General features: G+C 38.5%; 1 protein-coding gene and 1 long non-coding RNA gene across 4 annotated transcripts in view; one reads left to right on the plus strand and one right to left on the minus strand.

The window, feature by feature from the left end:
- Positions 1-24,981, minus strand: part of Syt1 (synaptotagmin 1) — a 519,932-nt gene that overhangs the window by 13,946 nt on the left and 481,005 nt on the right. The gene's annotated exons all lie outside the window — the stretch shown is intronic.
- LOC125617227 overlaps positions 1-24,981 on the plus strand; it is a 161,989-nt gene that overhangs the window by 8,030 nt on the left and 128,978 nt on the right. The window contains exon 2 of the long non-coding RNA XR_007348152.1: positions 10,647-12,214. This is a non-coding gene — a long non-coding RNA (uncharacterized LOC125617227). The remainder of the gene's footprint in view (positions 1-10,646; positions 12,215-24,981) is intronic.

The following is a 24,981-nucleotide window of genomic DNA, read 5'->3' on the forward strand; positions in this document are numbered from 1 at the left end:
CCCCCCCCCCCCATTTTGCAATAGAACCTCTGGTGTTTTATCTTGGAGCCAGTTTATCCATTTCACAAAATTTCTCCCAGATTCTCTGTCTCAGCATAGCCAACTGATCTCCTCTGGCTCTTAGCTGTGAACAGAAGTGATGTGTGTAACCTCTGTAACATATCTTTAAAACAGTTATTCTCATAACTTGGATGCTGGATGTTATGGAAATCTAGGGGTAGAGGCCAGGAATTTTGCTAAATATCCTACAACATACATAAGAGACCCCAGTAGAAAAGAATGATGAGGCCCAGATTGTTAATAGAGCTGAGATCCACAAACTCTACCTTAAAATAAACTCTTGTTCTCCACTCTTCTTTTTTCTTATAACTGAAACAAGGATGTGATGGTAGGGTGGTGAATGAGTTTTTGCCTAGCAATATCAAGACAATACTCTAGGGGATAGCAGAACAGATCCTGGGTCCCTAAATGACCTCCTGGCTCCAAACTGCCTACTAGTCTTGGCTACTCACCCTGTGGGCATGAAGGAGATAGAGAATTAAAAAAAAAATTGTCCTTTTGAGTTCCTATATTTTGGGGTCTCTTTGTTACACCAGTTCAGACTGTTCCCTATCTAATTTAAATTTAATAAAATAAACAAGTTCCAGGTTTGCCTGTATCTCTGCTCTGTTTTCTATAGAGTCCTCCTAAAATTCCACACGGTTGCCTTCTTTCTAGTCTTTCCTCTTCGGAAAGCAAATAACAAATAACAGCACCAACTGCAAGACTCACACCATCACACAATACTATCTAAGGGAAAAGATAGTTCACACCCAGAGTTCCCAAGGACAGTCCCCAGTTTACTCTAAGATGAAGTGTTTGCTCTGTTTTAATCCCTGTGTCAAAGAGAATGTGATGAGCCAGGTGTGCCTGAACCTGAGTTATGTATCCATCCTCAGATAGATTAGGGGAGCCAGGAAGACCTACTTTGAGTCTGGGGTATGCTCAACTCTATTTGAAGGTTAAGGCTAAGAGTAGAAGAAAAGGAACAGTAATCGGAAGATTTTTACCAAATGAAGCAGGAATGGAAGATAGGAGTCAATCAATTAATGTTTACATAGTTTCTCAACCTACAGTTGCCAGGATTCTATCTCTGCCTAAACTTGAAAATGTGCATATATTTATTTGCCAAGAGACTTTTTTTTTCCACTTTAAATCAGATTCCTAGAAATGAACCATCAAACACTTATATAAAGTGGCCAAGCAGGAGCAGAGACAGCTGAGTTAAAACATGGTAGATTTAGGATTCAGTTTCTTTTGCCAACTGTGGTTTTTTCTTACGCACTTATCCACTAACCCTCATTCCATCAGGAAGCCAATCATTGAACAGTACACAAATAATTAAATAGCAATAAGATTCACAGAGCAAACAATTTCCATTTCTGTCTCTGGCAGTTTCAACATATTTACTTGAGGGGATCTTTATAAATAATTTACAAGTACTTAGAGAAGACTACATTAAAGAGTTTATGTGTCTTTATAGTCTAAAATGTCTGTATAGATTAAAATGCTCCCTGTTATGCTATAGTAAGGTTGCAGCATTAAAAATATATTCTGGGAAAATTTTCTACATGAGCAAACAATTTAAAACTAAATTTACGTTGGTTAAGTGCAGTGCTCCCTAGAAGAAAACAACATTACATAAGTGACTACCACAGAGAAAATCAACCCCATTTTAATGAGACAGATCATAAAATAGCAAAGGCTGATTTAGTTCATTAATGGTGGCAGAGGGCTTTGAAGAGACAAAAGACATTAATGCAAAATACTGTTATTATGAACTAAATGGAAAGCATTTCTCATGGTGGTGGGGGAAACCACTAAATTTCAACCATCATTTCTAACATTGTCAAATGGTCTTCATGTGACTGCAAGCCTCTTGGCTAAAAATGTGGGAATAGATGTACAAAAAGTGGAGAATGAGGAGACTCAAAGAAAGGTTTCACAGACAGGGTGGGCTGATGGACAAACGAGATAGCAGTGTGTGGTTTGAGCTCCTCACTTGGTAGAGGAAGCAGTGTGTTATGTTTACATAATTTGAATTTCTTCTGTCTCAGTTTTAAGGAGAAATTTCTCATCTGTAATTCAAGCTTATTTCTCCTGTACTTTGGAAAATCTCTCAAGAAGGGCAAACATCTGAGAGTAGGAACAGTAGTAATCATGTTTAAGGCTTTTTGGATAACTCCAAAGAGTTTGGTGGAACGACCAAGGATAAACTGTTTGCATGAACTGATTAACAAAAATAAAAACCAAACAAAAAAGTCAAATGATTCAGTAAAGCAAGAAAAATTTCAAACAGCAAATTCGACTTGATTTTTATTCCCCCTCTGGCGATTTGAGTTTAGCCTCTTATTTATGCCAGAGGAAAGGTCACCAGTGAGATGGTTCTTAAAATAAATAGATAAATATTTCGATTTGATGAAACAGCCTGGGTAATACTGCTAGGATTTTTAAGTACATGTAATAGGACAAATGGCTACCACTCCTGATGCACAGTTTCCGGGAAATTCAACATGAATTCAAAATGAAATGAAAACAATTGAGAACAGAGGTGCTCTCACACATTCATGCCTAACTGAGGCCCATGCTCTTCAAGGAAGTTACCCCAGCCTCACCCAGTTCTGAGGTTGCTTTAGCCAGAATCAGTTGCCTCTCATTAGCTTCCCATTCCTTGCAGGTACTTGCTTCAAAATGTCTACATGTCTTGTAGACATTGTGCCATCTAAGCATTAGGAAATTTATGAACAGAAATGCTCTAAGGATAATGCTGTCAATACTTTTAGAAGGAGTTCAGGAATCTCTCTTCACTTCCTCATTTTGAATTGTTTCTAGAACTAGTCCAGGTTCTGGGTCAATCTAGGTGGGAGGTAATGGCCTCCAAGTTTTCTTAATTGGAAATCTCTCAATGCTGCTTTCTTGGCTTAAAAAAGAAAACATATTTATCTTTCAGGGGACTTGTTTGTTTTCCCTTTTCTTCCCTGCTTCCTGTCCTAAAGTGACACTGCTGAGCCTGTGGACCTGAAAGAGGATGAACAATTGCACCTTTGATTTCCCCATTAGAAAAAGAGATGATTTTTTTTTAAGATGCATAGGATTATTGATAATGCACACATCCTACCTTTGGTTTGGGATTTTGCAGTATGAATAATGCATATTCTATGCTAAAAAACAAATTTTGAACACCTTGGTTGGCTTGTTATTAAGTTTTTTTTATTTGAATGCTGATTTCCCTTATCCTTCCAGAGAGATATTTCATTTGGTTCATTGATGGCCAAATATGGTTCTCTTCATAGAAAACTACAAAACTCTGAAATAAACTAGCAGTCTGCACATCAAGAAGATAAGTAGCTTTGCAGGAGAGATCAACGTCTAGAAAATAAAAATAAACTATGGCTTCAATATTATACTGTGTATAGGAAAATTACATGGAATAATACAATTCTGTGGTGATTTTACTGTTTCTCATGAAGCAAATTTGTGATGAAAGTCAATCACCTCACATCAGTATTTCAGATCTCAGTAAAAACTCCAGTAACGTTATTGTATGCACTTATTTCTCTGGAATTGACATTATATAAGATACTTTGTCCCTGGGTTGTGAGGGTAGGAGTGTTAGTCAAATTCCTTATATAGAAAATTTGGTGTCTACGAATGGTTTAATTCTTGGCAAGACTCACATACTAATGGCCACAGAGATGGCCCAGAGGAATGAATATTAGAACAGGTCATATCTTTCCCACATTTTCCATTTCCTTTATCACAGACATTCTGCCAGGCTAAGATAGATTAAATGGTTATTCCATTTTTCTTGATATTTCCCCTATTTCTGTGGTACAGAGCTAGCTCACTCACTTGTTCACTCACTTAGGGTCCATTATGTGTCAGGTACTTATTTTTTATCCAGTGAATCGGACAGAAATGGTACTGGGGATTGAAATGGTACCCAGTGTTTAACCACTGAGCCATATCCCCAGGATGTAAACAAGCGTTCAGTTAGTTCTTAAAACACACACACACACACACTCACACACACACACACACACACAAAAAAAACACTTGGAATTTAGTTGGGAAGAGAAAACATAAATTCCTGAAAACCTAAGCTTAAATTGACCTGCCTATTTATGTAGTAGGAACCATACCCTAGGACACTGTATATTTCCTTGCTAAATGATTCATACAGCAATAACTGCAAGAAGCATTCAGAGTAGGCAGACCCCTTTCACTCAATGGAAATGCTTAATTTGAATTTGAGGCTCCACTCTGAGAGTCCAAGAAAAATTTCATAAAGAGAGAAGTAATCTTTTGATAATTCTAAAAGTCATCAACTTTCATGTCTACTTCTCCTTCCACCTCCACATAGGGATGTACAATTTTATGAAACATAAATTCAGTGACATTTGGCTAGTGTTTATGCCTAAGTAGGTAGGAACAGAGGTCACGAGATGGAGTGTCTTCCTTTGAACTTGTTTTTCTCCTTGGCTTTTCCCAGTCTTCCTATTCGTAATAGAAATTTATGATTTACCCTAATGTGATTTTCATGAATAGGAAATCCATACATCTTAAGATAGTTTCAGTGAAATGGGATTTTGTATGATAATGCGGAATTTTATAAGCTATAGGATCAAACCTGCCTGTAATATTCACCCAAGCTAAGAGTACAAAGGCAAGCCTGTGTGCCACAAGACTAACTCGTTAAAAGTCATAAATTAAAGATGCAAACTGTTAAAATGTATATTTTCTATTTTCATATTTTGACAAATAAACATTTATAATGACCAGGGAGTGCAGCTGTGCATAGGGAATGCTAAGGCGCCTGGGCCACAAAGGCACATGATGTATGGACAGAGTTCACTCTTGGCCCTGCCTGTCCCTCTTCTCTCAAAGTCAGATCCTGTGTACCCTATACGAAGTTTCACATACATATATGTGGACATGCCAGCCTGCATGTGTCCTCCCCTCTTCCTTAGCCACCCCTGAGATATCTCCTTAGACATGGAGTATGCATATTCATAGGCACTCATGCTCCCCCTTAGGCTTCTACTCAATACCTCTTTAATTAAGCTCAGTTCTAATATCACTTCTTCATGGAAATTTTTTTTTTTTTGGTACTGGGGATTGAACCCAGTGGTGTTTAACCACTGAGCCATATCCCCAGCCCTTTTTATTTTTAATTTTGAGACAGGGTCTTGCTAAGTTGTTTGGGGCCTCACTAAGTTGCTGAGGCTGGCTTTGAATTTGTGATCCTTCTGCCTCAGCCTCCCAAGCTACTGGGATTACACCTGGCACCACTGTACCTGTCCTTCATGGAAATTCTTTTGACTGCTCATTCAGCCTCCTTTTTGATAGTCCTCATAAAATCTTACTTCATTCTTGCATCTGTGTGATTTATATTTTTTTTTCTGCAATAAGCCCTAGGTTTCATAAGGACAGAGATCATTTCTACTTTTAATATTTTTCCCCACCATATCTTGGCACAAGCTGTTATGGTGCACACATAGGATGGGTCTATGATATACACTTCTTGAGTGAATAAATGGTTTCTGGTTTATCCTTTTCTCGTTTGAGTGAAGGCTCTAAGTATTGTGGGGACTTCTTGAATGCCGTCCCTGGAAACTTGAAATCTCACAGGGATAATTTGTTCACTGGACACTGAAAAGATGGCTGATGGGACTTGATAAAAATAGCTAACAGTCCCCTCCCTGAACTTCTCATTAGGAATACTCTAACAGGTATTCTACCAGTTGAATAGACCTTGATGAAAATGACCAGCTGAAATAATTGCAGGGAGTTAATATTTTTAACCAGAAATCTTCAAAAAAATTTTTTGTTAGAAACATAAATATTAATGTTCTGGGAGGTGACTATATTTTTTTCACCTGCCTTATCACTTTCAGATGGCTTCCTGGAGTGAGCAGTTCTGCAGGTTATCAATATTAGATTACCACCATCATACAACATCATAAATCATAGAGGGTATCAATGACGTGAATCAGATAGCTAGTAGTTAAGGACATTTGCTGTTTAAACAGGAAATAAAACACTGGAATCTTCCAGAAGAAAAGCTGTTCTACCTCATTTTCAGAAGATCATGCCCTATTTGTGAAGCAAATTTATCTAATGAAAGGCTGTGAAATGTGTTTTTTCCCCTTGAATAAGTGCCTGTGGTATGGATGAGGTTAGAACACTCTGTTCGCATTCTTCCCAGTTTAGCTTCAGGGTGGGAAGGGTTGCTAGGGCTAAATGCTGAGCAGAGCCATCTCTAGGAGTGAAGATTAGACAAGGAAGAAATATCTAAAGCAAGCTCATGATTAGCCTGGAAAGTTCATCTAAGAGAGCGCAGTGAATTAACTTCATGGAGTTGGGCAGAGGCAGAGGTCTGATTTTGAATCTTCTCTGGAGCTACTCTGGGTGATTGGGATTCCAAGTCTGGTTTCAAAAGGCTAATTTTCACTAGGCAGTGCTGGATGTGTTCATACTTCCAACAACTTACAACTTGTTACTTAATCTGAAGGCCACTTTAGAAGGACCATTTAAAATCTTTATTGAATAAGTGAATAATAGGGTTGACATAATGTTCTAAGAGAAGCTACCATTTATGGGTTCTGAATTACAAGTTCCCTGTTTTTAATGCCACTTTCAGGCAACAATACAAACGAGTCAAAGGCCATATGCAATAAGCATTATTAATGCCTTTTAGGTAAAACAGTTCCTATTCAACTCTGATTGATGGAAGGAAGTCAACATTTTACACAATCAACTTGACCTATTTTGGATAACACTTGGCTAATATTGTTACTTACTGCTTCTTTGAGCATAATCAAAGAATGGAATTTTAAAAGTGCACATTAAAGCAGCATCAAAAATTTCTTAAAAACAACAACAACAACAACAGAAAAGGAAGCAGCTGAAGCATTAATCTCTGTGAAAACAGAACAGTGATTAATGGAAAACACTTAAAATTTCAAAAAGCCAGATCTACATGTAATCACAAAAACACATTTCCCAGAAAAATAGGAGACCAAATAGAGGTTAAAGTGTAGACATTGTGGAATAATTTTGAGGGGGGAATCAAATAGCTATTGAGTAGTTATAGTTTCTTTATGAAATATTAATGGCCAACCACTTGTCAGTCACACTTCAGCACCCCTAGGAAATGCTCAAAATACAGATGCTGAGCAAGGGGAAAAAAAAATCCACCAAAAAACAACTGTGCAAATGGAAAAAATGTTAGCACTGCTGAAAAATCAATATAAATCATGGTCATGCATTTAAACTTGAAGGAGAGGAAAGACGTCAATGTATCTATGCCTGGTGTTTATACTGCCTTCTTTTCTCTTGAAGTGCTTAGAGACAGCTAGAATTTCACAAAAACCTTTGCAAATCCTAATTACGAGCAAATCTACATGCACCCCCCCAACACACACACACAAACTACAGTACAGCTATGGCATTTGTTTGTAAAAGCTTTTTCGGGGAAAGAGTGTGATTCATTTGTAAGGCTCTCTCTGTGGCTAGTTGTTTTCTGGCAATGCAGAAATTCCTCTAAATAGGTCATCATAATACTGATAGTCATCTCTACAGTAACCAGTTTTCAAAGCAACTGGCTGAGGACTGCATTTCTGGAAGGGGGAATTATATTAGAGATATGGTAGTAGCACAAGAAGCTGCAAGCTAGTGTCAAGCAATTCTCTTATAAGCACAGAATTCATCAAATATTCTCTTCATTATTTGAGGTGAGCATAATTTACTTGGTGGGACATTGATAGGTACTGCTCAATCTTTTACTGTATGATATAAAGGGCACAAGTGTGGTTAATTCCTTTCATGTTTCGCAAATAGATCTAGGTACTTGGGGTTTCCAATGTGAACCCAGGGCCTGAATCTTGGTAGAAGTTTAGGGATAGGATGTGGCTACCAAGTTCTTAGAAGTACTCCAAAGTTTAAGTCCTTGAGCTGTTTTTCAGTCAAGAAAAATCAACTAAGTTTCTAAGTGACACCCTGCATCTCCTAACCCTGATCTCCCTCTCTGACCTCTCTCCCTGCTCTTTGGAGCCTCATTGGTGAATTTATGAAATCTTAAGATCTCACTGTTGCTCTCAAATCTGGAGAAATGCTAACCGAATGACTCTCCTTATTTCCCCCTTCTTATCTGAAGGGAGGTAGATTGGCTACTGGGCAGAAATGGCTCCTTCTTTCTGACCCATCACATATATCAGAAAAGATTACACTTTGAATAGAGACTCACGGGAAAGGAGGGTTTTGTCTTGTGTGTTCACATGGCTTATTCTCGGTGCCTAGAATAAGAATCGTGTCTTGTAGAGGAGAGAGACTCAATAAAAATTTGTTGAATGATTGGAAAAACCTGAACAAAATCAAACCCTAACATGTTCTCCTTCAGGGTAGGTTGCTGTCCTGATTGAAGAGAGGGGTTAAAAAAAATAAAAAGGTTCAAAATACCTAACACAATCCAGAGCAGGAACACCATAGTCCCGTCCCTTCCCTCTCGACCCCCTTCTCCATTCCCTTCAGCTACATCACAGTGGATGGTATACACAACCATGTTCTAGCTTGAGGGAAAACAAGGGAAATGGAATCAACTGAAGTCATCAGAGTTGGATGCCTGGATAAGAACTGTTCAGGTATGAACCAGTAAGGGGAAAACCCTGACAGATATCCAACATGCCAGGGCAACAATCCCAAACAAAAGCTAACACAGCCAATCAATCCTTAAAAGGAAGGAACATGGTATTCAAAAGAATGACAAAACCCCCACTTTAAAAGAAAACATAATCCCAAGAACAAAACAAAATTCCTCAGAAGTGCTTTGGACCATGATTCAAGTTAATGAGAACACAAACAGAGAAAAATATGACCTCAAAGGTGAGACAATGGATCAACAGGAAGGGTGCAGAACTAAGGGAGGTCGGGGATAAAACCAACATTGCAGAATGAATTAATAAAGTGGATATAGCAAGGAACAAAATAAACAGGGCTGCAAATAAAATCACTGACCTAGAAGAATGGCTTGTAAATACAAGGGATCAAAGGAATTAGAAGGCAATGGATTCGAGTTCAAAGCCTGAAACAGGAGGAAAATTGTTGTCCCTGAAGGGGATTTTATAACCGCAACAGGATGGGCGAATGCTGCATGCCCGTGTTCCTAGTTGCTCAGGAGGCTGAGGCAGGAGGATTACAGGTTTGAGGCCAGCCTCACAACTTGGTGAGGCCCTCAGCAATTTGGTGAGACCCTGTCTCAAAATAAAAATGGGTTGGGGGTGTGGCTCAGTGATAGAGGGCCCAGGGTTTAATCCTGTACCGAAAAGCAAACAAACAACAACAAAAAATGGATGGAACAGGGGACGCCTTTACAAATCTCATGCAAGGAAATTTCACTAAGGAGGAAGAACAGCCACATTTGTAGACTGAAAGGGCTGACCATATTTTAGGAAATATCAATAACACAATGCTTAATACTACAAACATCTCTGATTGAAGATATTCCTCTAGCATTTAGGCAGATAAAACAAGTCACATATAAGGAAGCAAAAATTTGGCTGGCTTCAAATATCTCTACAACATCCAGCATGAGGACCATATGTATGCTAAGCCACATGTCAACACAGACTTTCCTTTGTGCAAACAAATTTCAGCCACGGAAGACATATAATTGAGTCTTGGGAATTTCTGGTCACAATGGTTAGGAATAATGATGTAGCCAACCTCAGAATACCTATCCTAGCATTTTCCAAAGTGCATCCTATGAACTCTAATCCTATGAGGTATTTTTTGAAACAGGGAACTGTGGTCAAACAGTTTAGAAACACAGATTTTGTAAAAGTCCTGCCTTAGAGATTTAAAAAACACTTTTAGAAAGAATCTGAGACATTACAGAAACCTTTCTTTTAGACTTTTTTTTTTTTTTAGTACTGAGGATTTGAACCCAAGGCCACTGTACCACATTCCCAGCCCTGTTATTTATTTATTTTTATTTTGAGACAGGGTCTTGCTAAACTGCTCAGGATGGTCTTGAACTTACCATCCTTCTGCCCCAGCCTTCAGAGTAGCTAGGATTACAGGCTTGGAACACATTCTTAAACTCGGTACTTTTTCTGGAAGTGACTCTTGATTCCTAGAATACCTGTTCATATCTTGTTGAAAAAGTTACAAACCCCATCTGAAGAAAGTTTTATCTACCACAATGGAGGGGGAAAGATTTAATAACTCAAAACAGTAACCAATCTAAAAGCAATTCATATTGATGAGTGGTCCCACGCTGCAGGACAGCAATGACATTTTATGATTCATTCATCCGTTTGTTGTAAAGGAATGAAATCTTAATCTGATTTCAGGAAGAGAAAAGTACTCCTGACAGAGCGGCTGCTGTAGGACCACTTTAAAACGATTAGCAGCACATTGCCTTCTAAAGCAGCTGTTTCCAATCCTTAAGCTCAGCTCCACTTCACACCTACTTTATTTAAAGAAATGCACCTTTGAGCTGCTTTGCCACCCTGGAACTCTGGGCGTGGCAGAACTTCAGCTTAGTGCAAAATGAGAGAAATTCTAGAAGGTATACTGAAACCAAACTCTTGTTTTCTCTTCCTCAGGGAACCAGGAACAATATAACTGAGAAGGCAAAGGATTAAATACTTCTTATTCCAGAAGAAAAACAAAGCCACCCCAACTTTGCCATACCTTTCCCTCCTCCTCTGTATTTCTCCGATTTACATAAGCAGTTTATGAGGGTGTGAGGTGCCTTCTAATCAGATTACGTGCCGCTGCCCCAGAATTGTGGAACACTTGGCTGTCGACTCACATCATGTCTCTTTTATGCTACTTTGAACTGGAAAAAGAATTTCAATTCAAGACTGACTTGCCTCTATTTCCCTCCCTTCCTGTTAGAAGACAGAAGTGTGTGAGGAATGTGGAATAGAAAAGTGGGAGGGAATTTTCAGAAAGTGTTATATTCATCTGTCCTTCAACTGCTAGGAACAGACCAAGGTGAGCAAGTGGGTTGAACAGTAACTGACTTAGAAAAGGTCACAGGATTTCCAGGAGCAAAGAGAGGAGGGACCCAGGAGCTGGAATGCAGTGGAAAGGGCAGCAATTGCCAAGATATACTGCCCTCTTCAGGATTTTTAAGAAAAAAACATTTAGCAGTCTGACCACCGAGGTGGCAAGGTTGTGAGCAGTGGGCAGGCTCACACACTTCTGGTCTGAGTGTTATTTGCTCAGGTCTAGAAAAGCTGACGATGTGCATACCCTCGGTCCAGCAATCCCACTGGCATGTAAATGTCTTAGAGATGCTCACCCACATTTACATAAGGAGACAGGGGTCGGAATGTTCTTTGTTACTTTTTCTGTGACTGCAAGGAACTGGAAATAGCTCAAATGTCCATAGACAGATCAGACGGATATTTACCTGCCATAGAATGCGACATAGCAATAAGAAGTAACAAAGTTATATCAGCGCACATGGGCACAGCTCCAGAATATAGTCTGGAGAATATAATTTGGAAAATATAATTTGCAGCATAATATAATGAAACCATTTAGATTAAGTCTGGAAACACACCAAAAAACCCCATAGAGTATAATATTATTTATACAGGCAAAAAAACGTGAAAAACAAAACAAAACAAAATCCCTGAATGTGTATGTAATAAAAACAGGCATGGAAGTGACTGACATGATGTGAAAACAGGCCTGAGAATTGCCAATACCAAATTCAAGTTAACAGTTACCTGTGAGGAGCAAATGGGAGCGAGGAGAGAGGGTGAGGTATGCAGGATATTTTGAGGATATAAGTTGTGTTGGATTTCTTTAGCATGGTGAGTATTCATTTAGTTCACTTTATTATTTAGACTTATGGTATGCATGACCTATTTCATTAAAAACACTGAGGATCTCTAAGTCAGAGTCAACTAAAATTTATTAGTGCCTATCACGTGGTTGGCACAGTGCCCTTCTACATTCTGCAGTGCAGCAGTCATACTGGAGAAGTCTGTGCCTAGCAATGTAACTGAATCTCATTATCTGGAAACTTCCACATCAAACCTTCAGATCCTTTTGCCAGTATGATTCCACCTGAGCTGTTGCCGAGCTGCTGTGAGCTCACCACTATGACTGATGGATTTGTGGAGAAAGGAGCAGGTGGAGGAAGAAGGAAAGCAAGGTAGATTATTAAGACTTAGAGGAAATGAAATGAAACTGATTGGGGATTCTCTTTTCTAAGTTAATTCAACTTCTTTCCTCACCTTACATTCTCCCTCAACTTATCAATTTCTCAACATAAGCTATGTGATGGGAGATGTGGGTGGAAATAAAGAAATTCTTAGCTAATGCATCATTAGTAGTGCGAGGTCCTGGGTTCAATTCCCAGCATGGCAAAAACAAAACAATAAAAAACAAAACAGAAGCATTAGTGTGTGCTGCATGGAGAAAAGGCAAAACTTGCTACTACTTTTATTTGACTTATAGTGATGAGACTCAGGCTGGCTATGAGTGGTTGAGCTAAGGCCATTTATTCTGAGGCACCCATAGGGGACTTGGAGCATCCAGTGAAGTTAATACCTCTATCGGTGGCTGTCAACTCTGCCTTCACATTCTGTCTCTGCTCACACCTGCTAACATCTTGGAGGTACCACGTATTGCACAATCTGTCTATTCCTTGTGCTTTGGCTCTTTAGTCTTTTGTGGCAAGGCCAGGTGTTCTGAAAACAAGCAGGGCCGTGCTGTGCAGGGGTAGGTGATGAAGGTACACACATGGCCACAAAGGTAATTGGGTGGACCATCTAACAAGCCTGAGCTCCTTTAACTAGGCTCTAAACTTACACCCTGGTAAAAAGAATCACAAATTGAGTAGCCTCCTTTTCTTCTATTCCCCACAATCATATAGAAGATACTGGTAATGACTTGGGGGAGAAAACCCCATGAATTTGGGAGTAAGAATTTAACTTTCGATTCAGCAGACAGCTTTAATAACACCAAGAGATGGCCACTTGGGCTTTGTGTAGTTCAGCTTTGTAGTAGGGGAGTTTTCCACAGAGGGAAGGATGACAGAGTCATGTTTTAGAGCCTGTTGTCAATGTGTGTTCCCAGAGTTACCTGGAAACTTGTTAGAAATGCAGACCCTCAGGTGCTCTTCTAGACTTGCAGAAGCAGTTGTCATTATAACAAGAACCCCCGGGAAACTGAGATGTACCAGGAGGCCAGAGGGGCACTACTGTAGAGGATGAGCTAGGTTGCCCTGGGGGCAGGTGGGGAGCTGGGAGGGGACAACGAAAAGAGCACCAACAACCCCCAAAGCTTTGATATGTAAAGTTGTTACAGCTTGAGAATAAGTACATGAGGAACAAACAGGCCACTGGAGGGGTGGCCTGGGCCTTGTCATGAAGGGGCTTGGAGAGCATTCTAAGGAATTTGGATTTCATCAAAAAGGCAGTGAGAAGCTCATTAAGACCAATCAAACACTTTAGATTGGAATGACATCACGAGATTTTTGGTTTAAGAAGATGTCACTGACAATAGTGTGGAGGACAGCAGGCAGAGGGAGGTGGCAGGGGCCAAGGGGACTGGGCTTTTGGGGGGGCTGTGGCCATCACTGGAGAAGTGGGGAGGGCTTTCACTGAGGCAGGGCCCTGGAAAGGAGACTGAGGTTGAGGAAGATATTTGGGAGGCCTGAGCAACGGTGCATATTATTACATCACCATTCACATGGCCTTAAAAATCCTTTGACAAAAATGTTGTATGTAGTTGGAAAAAGAAAAACCAACCAGTCAACAAAGAAACCTCCCAAACTCTCAAATACATAGTCTTATATAAAAGTAAAACTTAAATTAGGAGAAAGACACAAGTTTCAATGACAAATTATAGAAGCAGAGAAGACTAAAGGAAAATGTTCATTATTCTACTGTTTTTGTGCTGCTTCAAATTGTCAGAGACACTTTTGATGACTGATGATTGATGCATGTTTTAAAATTTAGATTAAGTTAAAAATACATCACTGTTGGTATCGTAGGAAACTTGAAGAATAGAAGAATTCACATACACACATTCGTATTGGGAGTTTTGTCGCGTTTTTGTTCTTTATGAACTCCGGGTTTCAAACATGAGTTTCTTACCGACCAACAAAGAAGCTAATTCTTTTGTATTTCTTTGAAGGTGTAACCATTTCCAAGAGCATATTTTGCCTTTTATATTTTGTTTCTTCATCAATAGCACATATTTAATAATAGACTTTATTAGTTCCAAACTTTTCTTTAAAAGCAAAAGCGAATTTCTAATGGATTTCTGTTTAAAATATTAACATGGCTGATTATTTTTTACTCACTCTTTTAGCAAAAAAAAGAAAGAAAATGGGATTGAATCTTTATCTTTCTATTTTTAGATTTTAGTCAATAACATAAATTATGTATGAGAAGGTACAGTACATTATTAGCTTGTTTTTAAAAAGCTATTTGACAAAATATGAAATTGAATTACCAATGCTGTCACTTGTTTATCCATCATATTTTTTACAACCTTGAAAATATAGTGATCATCTGTTATTTTAATATAAAAGTCTGAATATAAACCTAAATCCTGTTTAGAAGAGTGTTTCATACATTCAAGAAGTGAATGTTAATGAAGGTGAAACTGTATGTGTCCGAGAAACATTTAAACATGAGATAAAAAGAGCAAAGGAACTACCCGAGGGGGTTTTCAGGCAAATATCTACCACACCTTTTGCTTCTTGAGACCTAAATGGTCATGTGTCACATAAGGTCCTTGCTTAACTTCCTAACCTCGTCTCTCTGTCTTGTTTCTTTTTGCCTTCCAGACAGCAGTAGCTCAAAGTTGGCCTTCACAGTTCCCTTCTCTATTAATAAATTTGCTTTCTTATTAGAATTTTCTTTGGCTTTGGAATGGGAACACTTTAAGAACAATGAACACTTCTGAAAGCAAAAACAAATATGGTGACCAATGTAGATGAAACCATGCCAACCCACAGTTCAGTCACATTACCAATGCAACTTGTTTTGAGCTATCAAATACTCAGAGAAGGCTGAATTTATAAGCATGACTGGGATCCTGGTTGCAAATGGGTAGGCAGAGCATGAGACTGAAGCCAGCAGAACTAGTTCCATGGCAGCATAGCTCAGCACTTCCTACAAGGAAATCTTAAAGGTTGTCTTATGCATCGACTATAATTGGAGATGTTTGGGAGAGCAATTTGGCAACATCTATCAACATGGGAAATGCACATTCCCTTCCACTCAGCAGTTCTACTCCTAGGAATTTATATAATAGGTTCCCTTGCATAAGTATCCAAAGTACAAGGAGATTACAGTGGTAGTGTTTATGAAGACAAAAACCCTGCATTCAATCTGTATGTAGACTATTGGGAATGATCAAAAATATACAGACCATTCACACAATAGCACTGTAGGAAATTATATGTGGGTTATTATACAAAAATGTTGAAGTGATAAAGCCAACAATTGCTTGGTGGGAATTTTCATGTCCCCAAATTTCCAACAACCTCTTTTCTTTGATACAGATGATAGATATCATTTTATATGTTTCTTGAAACACAGCTTCAAGATCCTCTTTTTAGCTAGATTCCTCTCAATGAGTCCCTCCTATATCAATATTACAGCGTTACCACTCTAGCATATAAGTTCATGGGAAAAGTAAAATAGTATGATAGAATTTATACATAATATATATTATGCATATATGTGATAAGAATTTCTGAAAGAAAATGAACCTAAAACAGTTCAACAGTGGTTATCTCTGAGTGGAAGGGATTGACCCTTCAAGTATGGGGGAGTGGAAAGACAGACTTCATACTTTTGGTCTATTTTTACTTTTTTGTCATGAATGTATACTACTTTTATAGTTTAAAAATGAATTTTAAATAAAAAAATTGAACAATTCTACCTAAAAGAGTAAACAAAATGGAAAATCGATAAAGGGGGCATTTTCTAAGTCTTTCAGGTACATGTCTCCTAATAAGGCCCTGTGAAACAACATGGCCCTGTGGTGGTCCATGAGACTAGAGCCTTGTATGTTTTGCCTGTTCTTGTATCCCGACTAGAAATGGCTTCCTGAGTCTTGCTTCCACTTAATTCTCTAGGACTCTGAAGGTGATGCTTCAAGTATGGCAGGGACAACAGACATCACCTCCTCCCAGAAGCCTCCTGTAATCCTCGAACTCCTCAAGGTCTCTACCTTCTTCCACTCTTATTAGAAAAAAGATTCATTGCTTTATATTAGCTGCCTTCTGCCCTTTATTTGTATTTATCAGATTCCTTATATCTCCAGCTCTAATTACAGCTGCTTTTAGTGTTCCCTTTGTTTCCCTGGAAATCTGCTGATAAGAAATACAGGTTTTACCTCTCTACCAAGATTGCAGATAGAGGACTTTTACGTGCATCAGAGGGGAGAAGATCATGTAGATTGTGCCCATTGGTTAGAGTGGGACATTACTTGATGGTATCTGCAATGCTCCTGGGAGATTCATGCTTCAAGATAAAGTTCCATTTTGCGATAGCAGAACATATAAGGGTCTTTACATGCCCCTGCTCTGCCAGCATACTCAGAATTCCCATCTGCTGCCACTTCCTGGTGCACACCCATACTCCAGCTTTACTGAATTGCTTGTCTTCCTGGTATGCACAATGTATTCTTCTACCCACAATAATTTGTACCAACTGTGGCTCAAAATGCAATTAGTTCACATTCATTTTCTCCTTCCTTTGCATTTTGATTTAATGATTCTTGACTCTAAATAGCTTTTCCCATACAGGGAGAAAAATAGACTCCAGCGTGGAGGAGGGGCACATCCTACAATGTTTTACAGCCTTATGGGATTACAGTGTACTGTGTGCTTGCCCACTAAATTTTCACTGGGGTGTGCTCCAAGTGAGTCACTGTAAAAGGCCCAGCCTAAAGTATAAACAACAACAAAACATGTGTATCAGTTTTCCTTAAGTTTACAGAAAAGAATTATTTGACTTACAAAGAAAAAAAAAATTGTAGTTCACTATTTCATTTTTTATTTTGCAGGTAGAGGTTGATATTTATTGTATTCCTCCTGTTGGCATTTGTACCTTACTATTTAGGCCTGCAATTATTTGAAGTTTTGTCCTTATACTCTAATTGGGAATTATCTTACAGTACTCACACTATTCTTATATCGCCTCTCGATTTACTGCTTAGCTTTTGGGCAAAGAATTAATTATTCCAGAGTAATTTATACAACATTGAAGTAAGACAATATATCCATCTCATTTACACATAGCATGTGCCTAGATATTTGAAATTCTACTTAGCAAACATCAGGAAATGATCCAAACAGCTATTTGACTGGCATGTTGTGATCCGGCTACTTAATGTACATCCCCTTGCCTTCAAATGTAGTGAAACATAACACATCATCAGCTAGTTAAAGGCACAATGTTGTTTTCAGCTGTTACGAATTTAGATGGGAAATAACCCATTTGGCATGAAAGTAGTTGAGCAGACACATCTTGTGGTTTACTGCTACTTGGATTAAATTGGAGCCTCTTGGAATCTTGACTTGCCACTCGGCTGAAGTGAGAGCTTGACAGTCAACTCAAGGGAATAATTGTGCTGGGAGAAAACTCACAAATCAAATATGAAGCAATGTCCTTCAAGTTCAAAAACACCTGAGACAAGACCAGGGTGGCTTCTTAGACCATGGAGAGAAAAGCTGGGCTACTTTCCTTGAAGAGGCCAGGGGCAAATTCGTTGACTGCCCCTAGAAATGAAAGAACAACCTCTCCTTTTGAATTTCCATTCAGTAGTTTGCAAAAGAATGACTTAAGGGCCAAAGACTGGTTTCCACAGCTGAAGTTAGTATTTCCAAATTTGAGCCCATAAGCCCTTTTCTCTCCTCTCATATCTTTTCACAACAATGAAGACTAAGTATAAGGGAGTGGTCGTGGAAATGTTAATGTAATCAAAGACATGCTAAAAATAAGACTGACCTGTTGGTCTATCAAAGTGCCAAGAACTTGGAAAAAAAAAACATCATGTTCATTGTTGGTCACAGGTCAACATTCTCAGAAGGGAGGGTGACTATATAAAATATAAATTTTTCTGGGGAAGAGATGACATGTCAAAAGCCTTAAGACATACATATTATTTGAACAGAGAACTTCCTACTAAGAAGGGTAATTGAGAATATGAGCAAAGTTTTAGTGACAAAAATATATTAACTATAATATAGAAAAACTTGACTGAAATGTTAAACAGTAGGGCATTGGTTAAGTACATTATGGAATGATCATATCATGATTTGATCAATAGCAATTTAAAAATAATGTTGAAAAGACAACTGATGTAGAAAGATGGTCTCAATATTTTGTTTCTAAAAAGAATATGTTTTGTATGCTCCAGATTTATTCAGGAAAGCAAATAGATATACATGTATGCATGAAAACAGTCCTGGAAATATGTACCATAAGAAATCAACCCTTCTTGGGCTGGGTTGTAGCTCAGTGACAGAGCACTTGCCTAGCATGTGTTAGGCACTGGGTTTGATCCTCAGCACTAAATAAATATGAATAAATAAAATAAAGGTATTGTGTCCATTTACAACAAAAAAAGAATTAACCCTTCTTATCTTTAGGTGGTAAATTTTTATGGTGGCTTAATTTGTTTTCCTAATTATCTGCATATTCAGATTTTCTACAGTTCATATAGATTTATGTTAGTGAAGCAAAAAGTTATTTCAAATTTGAATAAACATGACTATGTGTGGAGTAGCCAAATCAGTCTGTGACTCTGACCATGAGAGCAAATTAAAGAGTCAGAGAACCCAACTATGAAGGAGACTACGTGTCCCCTACTAAAGTACCCATCTCATCCCTTGCCCTTAGTTTGAGGACCCCAGTTTATAGCTGAGTCCTTTGTCCACCCAGAATTAAAGACTATATATTCCAGTTTTCCTGTAGGTGGTCAGGATTTGATTCTCACCACAGAACTTTAAGTGAAAGTACTATGTGGGGTTTTGAGAATTTTCAAAAAGGGGCATGGATTAACCCTTATGTTTCCCTTTTTCTTTCTCATTTGGCTACATTGACTGGAGGGGCAGCTACCACATCGTCTATGACTTGAAAGTCATGCTTTGAATGGCAGAGAAGCAAGATAGCATCCTTCTGATAGATGGAAACTCTTGTCAGTTTCGGACTGCTTATCTTCACACTAGTTCATATTATAGAGAAGTAAATTTCTTTTTCAATATCCACACTGTTATGTTTGTGTTTTCAATTATTTTCAGGCAATCCTGGTCTTAACTAATACACTAATTGTGTTCGTGGTTGCTGCTAACTAATCAGAATCCTTTATTGAAGAGCTTCTCAAAATTAGTTGTCCAGAAAAAGAACATATTTGAAGTGTCATTAACAACTATACTTTTACAAGTATCTGTGTTGAATTTCAAGGATTTCTAATTAATGATTTTCTTTTGATGCAGGAGCAAATAATCAGGTAAATACTGACCTCAAATGTTGATATAATCAATTTGGAATCCATAGCTGACAAATGTATTTCTTTTGTTTTTTTGTGTTGCTGGGGATTAAACCCAGGGCCTCACGTGTGCTGGCCAGTGCTCTGCCACTGAACTACATCTTCAGCCCTGTAAATCTTAACTCTACAAAAATAATATATTAAATGGGATATGAATAATGATGAAAATGGTGACATTTTGAAAGCAATGCAAATGGATCTTATTAAAGTACAGAGGTGCCTAGTAAATATACCCAGGGAAAAGGAGCCAATTACTAAATAAAAGTTCTTCATCTGGAATACATTGTTTAAGGAATTTCTACCAAATACATATTTCTGTAAAATAATTTATGACCTTGAGAGAAAAACTGTGTTGATCGTCTAATCGATACGTGGGTAGGCAATTGAGTAATTTCTTTAGCATTAGTTCATATTGTGACCAAAGAGTACAATCTGTACCCGGTGAATAGACAATATGATCTGCCACTCTCTCTCAGAGACATGAAACTTTTCTCCCAGATTCATAATTACATGACTCATTTGTGGGGCCAGGGTGCAGAGTTCTTCAAGGATTGAACCTTGATTATGATAAAAACTTTGTTTTTGTAGAATTGCCTCTGTAAAAACACTCAGATATTTCAAAATGTTTCTTGAAGTGGTTATAAAAAGAAAAGCAATAAAAGAATACAGCATTAATTCTCTCACCCCTCAGAATGAGAAGTATTATATGTGAAAGTGGCCACAGAAGAAAAAGAAAAATTAAGAGAGATATTTGCTTCTTCCTGTCCTTCATTTTCTTTTTCCTGTATCAATGCAAAGGCTCATGTTTTCATCTCTGTAGGATTCTTTCCTCACTGCATTCCACAAGCCCAAAGAAACTTGCTGGAACTCGTACAAAACCCTCTCCTGCTACCATATTAGGAATCAAAATGTGTAGCAGAAACGCACTGCCAAGTGGAGATAACCAACAGGGAATGTCTATGCCTTCAAGCCAAATGAGTGCAGGAAAATGATCAAGGCAGCAAAATAAATAATAAAACTGAGGACTGGCTTTAGATTATGGTCTTGTTATTTATCCCACTCTCTATTAAGGATGTGCTGGAAATTTCTATGCCTCTTGGCCATTCAGGTATAAGAACCTGGTTAAGTATAATTTTACTATGTATAAAACCTACTCTGGGTCACAAGGGAGCAAAGGGAAATAATCTGTCTTTACCTTATTAACCACATCAACAGTTTTGTGTGGTTTCATGCTCATAAATCTTCTACCATAATACCAGATTGAGTCTGAAATAACTCTTAAGTTTCAGGTATTTTTCCCAATGTTTTAAAAGGGGCTGAGTAGATGGCAGTTACCAGGAAACTTTCTGGTTACATTATTTTTCCTTTAAGTGAAATTGGTTATGATTAATTATATTTTCCATTTTTTTTATACACAGCATTTGATCTATCACATACTTGGCTGGAAATAAATTTTTAATTAATACATGAGCCAAATTAATAGATGTTTCAAATCACAATCTCATGGTTTTAGAATCAGAGCAAGGGACAAAATGGGGGTTATATAGTGGAGGCTGAGCAATTATCTAGTGGCTTAAATAGACTATTGTGGAACTAATGGCCTGCTTTATTAAGACAGTAATGATTACACCTGAGAATGTAATGCTGTAATGATGAGAAATTTGACCTTGCAGCCACATTTTGTAAGTTTTAAAGGAGGCAGAGGTAAGAAATGAGATCAGAGAACAGAAGGCTTCATAAATCAAGACAACAGATGACAGGAGCATGGGTGAGTGCATAATTGTAGGCTCAGGATGAAGCAAAGAATTTAAAGCTATTACAAAGTAATTTGCGTGCCATAACTCTCTGGGAAATTGTAATTATCAGAGTAATAATAGATCCCTGGTCAAACAGCTTCTGGTCATATAACTTGGACAAAAAAAAAAAAGAAAGAAAGAAAGAAAAAGTTAAAAAAGAAAAACAGTCTAGCAAATGCAGGGACAATTTAGGAAAATACTTTAAAACCAATAAAAATGCCTTCGCTGGCATTTTTATAGTATATCATAATTACAAAGTAAGTTTTCCTGGTGGTTGTTGTTGTTATTATTATTATTTTTGAAGACTTCCTTATGCCCTTAATCCCTGTGAGGGTGGGGGATGAATCACCTTGCTAAATAACTTGCTCATGGTCTTGGTAGGTAAGAATGTGCATTGGGTATGAAATCCTTGCTCTTTCCAATAAATCCACTGATGTCAACCTAAGTAATAGCATCTGCTTACTTTCTGGAAGGCTCTTCCTTTCCCTTGTAATGAGACTTAGTTACAGTTCCCCACCTTGTTCACTTGGTTGTTCATCCTTCAATTTTTACAATTTCTGATTCTTCAACAGTTGTAAGAATCAGAAAGGCTGGGACCTCAGGCATGTTATTTAGCCACCTTGGGCTTTGGTAAGGCAAAGTTGCAGTCCAGAGTTGGCAATCAATGACGGGAAATGCCTTCTGTCAGGACTGGGAAAGAGGCGTCCAAATCCTTGGCTACTACTGCCATCTCCTGTTCAGAGTGGTTCACCCAGAACTGTCTTTACATACATGTGCTTTAAATTCAGTGTAATGGGCCAGGCCAAAATGATTCCAGATGAAAGGAATATTCCCCATGCATTAGAGGTTCCTTAGTCAACCTCTTCTGGAAGCAGCATCTTTTGGTGGTGATCAGTTTGAACAGGATGGAGGGTGTGAAACTACTGTTTGTAGGAGAAGGGACCTGGAAAGAAGAGGTTGTGATAAGGGTAGAGATGTGGCTAATGACTGAGGAGAACAAGACAGCAGTGTGTTCCTCCTCTGGATATGCTGAATGAAGGATAAACACTTCCACTCTGCAACTAAAATCCTTCCTTGCTTGAGAATTGAAAGGATCATAGAACATTAGACACTCTTCTGATTTTGAGAGGGCCATTGATGTGCCTCAGAACCACAGACTCTAGGCTGTAGAAAGATGCATCCCACCTAAAGTGAGGTCAAGAATTGGGTGACAATAATACACCAAAAAATGGATCTTCTTTGAGCTTAGTATTTGCATTTCTGAGAATATGACAATCAAAGCCACCCTAGTGGTATGGCAGATGGGGGTAACTATTCCAGGACTCAAGCAGTTCTTTGCTGTCACAGTTGCTCAGGGCACTGGGATATGAGGGGGTAAGTGGGTCTGAGAAATGGTAGTATATTTCTGGTGCTAAGGAGTCATGGCAGGTGTCAGTACCCTACCTCTCTCATCATCAAGTCCCTTCCACATTTGCTGGATTGCCTCTTCTCAAAACCATATGATGCTACTCTTATGAAACTATTTTCCTTCCAAGATAGCTCATGATGCTAAATTTAAGTTTGTTTTACTCAAATAATATTAATGGGAGAAGTATACAGAGTATGATTAGTCACAAGTAACAAATCACCCCAAGGGGAATTCCAGTGATAAATCCAGAAAAAAGAGTGAGTCATAGAAGAGGAAGAAAAAAAAAAAAAGACAAATTACCTGACTATTTGTCAGAACCTGTGCTAAGCACTGTCATATGTCATCTTATTTAATATTTGCTGTAGCCCCATAAAGGAGGCATTTATCCTCCCCTTTTAATGAATGAAGAAACTATAGCTGGGGATAAGTAATTAGTTTGTCTAAGGTCCTTGTGATGGTAAGAGATAATGTTGAGATTTGAATCAAGGTCTTTATGACTTTTAAAAGCAGTGTAATTGGCCTCTGCATAGTATCAAAATGGCAGCCAGCCGTCCTAAAAATAGCAGACATTCCATGAGTGTTGACATGTGCCAGGCACTTTTCAAGCACTTTCAAGTATTAACTCACTTTCTTCCTCACCACAATTCTAAGGATACTGTTGGGGTAACCATTTTACAGAAGAGTACAGAGTGTGTAAACATTGCCCCAAGTTACCCTCCAGTATACGGCTGAACTGGGACTCAAACCCTGATTCTGATTCTGAAGCCTGCACTAGTTCATGAACATCATTAGAGACCAGAGTCAGTGACACTTAGCTGCTCAGTTAGCGTTTGCAACATGAGTTTTCTGTTTCTTCTATAATGTGGACAGGGCATAAAGAAGTAGCATGACAGTAAAGATAGCACTGGAACTGGTCCCAGCTCTATCTCCTAGTTTCTTCAAACCTTTTGGCCTAAGTTCATTTCTGCTGCCACCAACTTGGCCATGAGATTGACTTAGGTAACATGGAAATTTTGGAGAGTGTACAGAATAAAGTAGAAATCAGGGCATGAGAGAGAACATGAGTAAAGATAGATGTAAACTGATACTGTGTTCTGTAGATAGAGATGTGCCTATGTCAGTTCTGTAATTTTTTATCCCAGTCTTAATTTTCAGACCTCTTTTTGGGTAGGTTGAGAGTCTGTACTGTGTAATTAATGAGAGCTCATAGGCAAAGTCTTACCCCAAAGACTTCCCTGTGCCATGGATAGTCCTTAACAGGTGGCTGCAGACACAATAGTCATCAGAGTGAGTACAATGTACAGTATTGCTCAGGTAGTGTCTGACCACCTGTCCCTGGTGTTTTTCCTTTCATGAATACTTTTACAAACTAAGCTGTCCCCAACACTTCACCTAGACCTTCATGATCCTAATGCCAGAATTATATTAACAATACCCACTTGGTCCTGTAGATTCCCATTCTCCCCTCTTTCAGGGCCCCGTTAATGTTCCAAACCCTTGCTTTCCTATTCCATCTCGTACTTAAGAGCCAGCTATGATTGTCTTGTTTTGGTTTCTCATTTAGCCTTTCTAATACAAGTGACCCTGTGTCTCTCCAGCTTAGATTCAAGGGAGATGTGAATGGAATTTCTGGGAAACATTTTGCTTTCTATAAATGGGGAAGACAGGGCTGGAACTGCCATTGTCTTCAGTTGCTGAAGTGAGTGGACATCCATGGGAGCAGAAGATGGTGTACTGAGGATGGAGATGCTGAAAAGAAAGAGCACCAACCCCTGATGGTATCATGGAGTAGGTGGACAAATGCCTGAACTCTGACTTGTTATGTCCCAAAGTTGGCTACTTACTGCTTATAGTTGGGTTTTCTATTACTTGCAGCTTACTGCATTCTTAACTAAAATATATACCATCTACCCTCAACTCTGCCTTGAAGGCAGGAGAGTTAGTGACTGCTTATGACTACAAATGTGTCAAATTCCTGTGTAACACCTGAGATCACAGCAGGGATCATAAATGTTTGTTTAATGGGTCCATTTTTTTATTTCCCACAGATGGACCCATATTAGGAATTTATATAATTCTAGTTAAATTGATTGACACTTAAATAATGAGTCTCTGCTTAAGAAGGTGTTCACTAAAAAGCCCAAGAATCCTAGGGAATATGTACTCTGGAGTGTTTGGAATTTTAGGAATTAAGAATTC

Source organism: Marmota marmota, unplaced genomic scaffold, assembly GCF_001458135.2.
Source record: "Marmota marmota marmota unplaced genomic scaffold, marMar, whole genome shotgun sequence".
Lineage (NCBI taxonomy): Eukaryota > Metazoa > Chordata > Mammalia > Rodentia > Sciuridae > Marmota > Marmota marmota.